This window comes from Neodiprion fabricii, chromosome 4 (genome assembly GCF_021155785.1).
Source record: "Neodiprion fabricii isolate iyNeoFabr1 chromosome 4, iyNeoFabr1.1, whole genome shotgun sequence".
NCBI lineage: Eukaryota > Metazoa > Arthropoda > Insecta > Hymenoptera > Diprionidae > Neodiprion > Neodiprion fabricii.
The window spans coordinates 13,130,824-13,133,323 of record NC_060242.1 but is presented as its reverse complement, the minus strand read 5'-3'; the positions used below and the strand labels follow the sequence as shown (position 1 = coordinate 13,133,323).

The window sequence follows — 2,500 nt, the reverse complement described above, 5'->3', positions numbered from 1 at the left end:
TTCTTTCGGAAACATGGAGAACAGCCGATCAATCACCATGTTGAACAGCATCGGAGACAGTGGATCACCCTGCTTCACCCCACAGTTAGGGCGAATAGCGCGAGATAGCCAATCCCCGCATTGGAGCTTCGTCGACGATCCACGATACACATTCGCAATATACTCGACCATTGCCTCAGGGACTCCGAAGGAACGGAGTATGTCTAGGATAGTCTCATGTGTGACTGAGTCGAAAGCCTTAGCGACATCCAGCGACGCCAGGAACATAGGCTGGAAGTTTTGTTTGGCGTGCTTAAGGACGAAGTCAATCAAGAAGATGTTTTCGGAACATCCATCAATCGGCTGAAAGGCCTTCTGGCGAGGGTCTAGCCGAATGTTAAGAGAGTCATAGTTACTCCCGCCGTTTACCCGCGCTTGCTTGAATTTCTTCACGTTGACATTCAGAGCACTGGGCAGAAATCACATTGCGTCAACACCCGCTAGGGCCATCGCAATGCTTTGTTTTAATTAGACAGTCGGATTCCCCCAGTCCGTGCCAGTTCTGAGCTGACCGTTGAATGGCGGCCGAAGAGGACGACGGCAACGGCGAACCGCCGCCGAAGCCTCGCAGCAAGGAAGATCCGCGGGAGGCCAAGGCACGGGACCGAGCTCGGATCCGGTTATTACCATCACCTCGCCCAGGCCCGGCACGTCAGCCAAACCCGCTTCCCGACCAAGCCCGACACGCCCCGATCCTCAGAGCCAATCCTTATTCCGAAGTTACGGATCCAATTTGCCGACTTCCCTTACCTACATTAGTCTATCGACTAGAGGCTCTTCACCTTGGAGACCTGCTGCGGATATGGGTACGAACCGGCGCGAGACCTCCACGTGGCCCTCTCCTGGATTTTCAAGGTCCGAGGGGAAGATCCGGACACCGCCGCAACTGCGGTGCTCTTCGCGTTCCAAACCCTATCTCCCTGCTAGAGGATTCCAGGGAACTCGAACGCTTATACAGAAAAGAAAACTCTTTCCGGATCTCCCGACGGCGTCTCCAGGTCTTTTTGGGTTACCCCGACGAACTCTCTTGCGAGGGCCCGACTTGTAAACGGTTCCGCTGCCGGGTTCCGGAATAGGAACCGGATTCCCTTTCGCCCGACGGGTGTGTCACATTTCAAACCGCGCGCGCCCACGCCGGAGGGGAACGCCGAGCGAGGCCCGACGTTCGCACAATCACCGGCGTCACGACGCGCGTGTCAGGCATAGAAATACACCAACATCGTCATCGGATTTCTCCTAGGGCTTAGGATCGACTGACTCGTGTGCAACGGCTGTTCACACGAAACCCTTCTCCACGTCAGTCCTCCAGGGCCTCGCTGGAGTATTTGCTACTACCACCAAGATCTGCACCGACGGCGGCTCCAGGCAGGCTCACGCCCAGACCCTTCTGCGCACACCGCCGCGACCCTCCTACTCGTCAGGGCTTCATGACGGCCTAGGCCGCCTCGTATGCCGCTGACGGCCGAGTATAGGCGCGACGCTTCAGCGCCATCCATTTTCAGGGCTAGTTGCTTCGGCAGGTGAGTTGTTACACACTCCTTAGCGGATTCCGACTTCCATGGCCACCGTCCTGCTGTCTTAAGCAACCAACGCCTTTCATGGTATCCCATAAGCGTCGACTTTGGCGCCTTAACTCGGCGTTTGGTTCATCCCACAGCGCCAGTTCTGCTTACCAAAAGTGGCCCACTTGGCACTCTGATCCGAGATCTCGTGGCTTCATAGTTCAAGCAAGCCAGAGATCTCACCCATTTAAAGTTTGAGAATAGGTTGAGGTCGTTTCGGCCCCAAGGCCTCTAATCATTCGCTTTACCGGATGAGACTCGTGTACGTTTTGTACGCGAGTGCCAGCTATCCTGAGGGAAACTTCGGAGGGAACCAGCTACTAGATGGTTCGATTAGTCTTTCGCCCCTATACCCAGTTCCGACGATCGATTTGCACGTCAGAATCGCTACGGACCTCCATCAGGGTTTCCCCTGACTTCGTCCTGACCAGGCATAGTTCACCATCTTTCGGGTCCCAACGTGTACGCTCTGGGTGCGCCTCTTCTCGCAGTGAGAACGAGACGCCCCGGGAGTGCGGGGCCGCATCGTGACGCGGCCCATCCTCCCTCGGTCAGCGCTGGGCTGACCTTTACTTTCATTTCGCCTTTAGGTTTGCTCGTCCCAATGACTCGCGCACATGTTAGACTCCTTGGTCCGTGTTTCAAGACGGGTCCTGAAAGTACCCAAAGCAATAGCGTCGCCGACCGGTATTTGATAATTCGAACGAGCCAGCCAGAGGACACCGCCAGCCAACAGCTGGCCAGGCCCGGGGACGGCGCTAGGTCCGACCACCGGGAATCGCTGACCGCGCTTGCGGCGGGCCCGACGCAGTTCAATGCGGCTCTATACCGTGCGGGTACCGCCGGGCAGCCGGACGGGCAACCGGGGGTCTGCCCCGACGAGAACGCCGAGACAGGCA

General features: G+C 57.1%; 1 pseudogene; it reads right to left on the bottom strand.

Annotated features, from left to right (window-relative positions):
* The window catches only part of LOC124181817, a 6,027-nt pseudogene that overhangs the window by 2,905 nt on the left and 622 nt on the right, over positions 1-2,500 (bottom strand).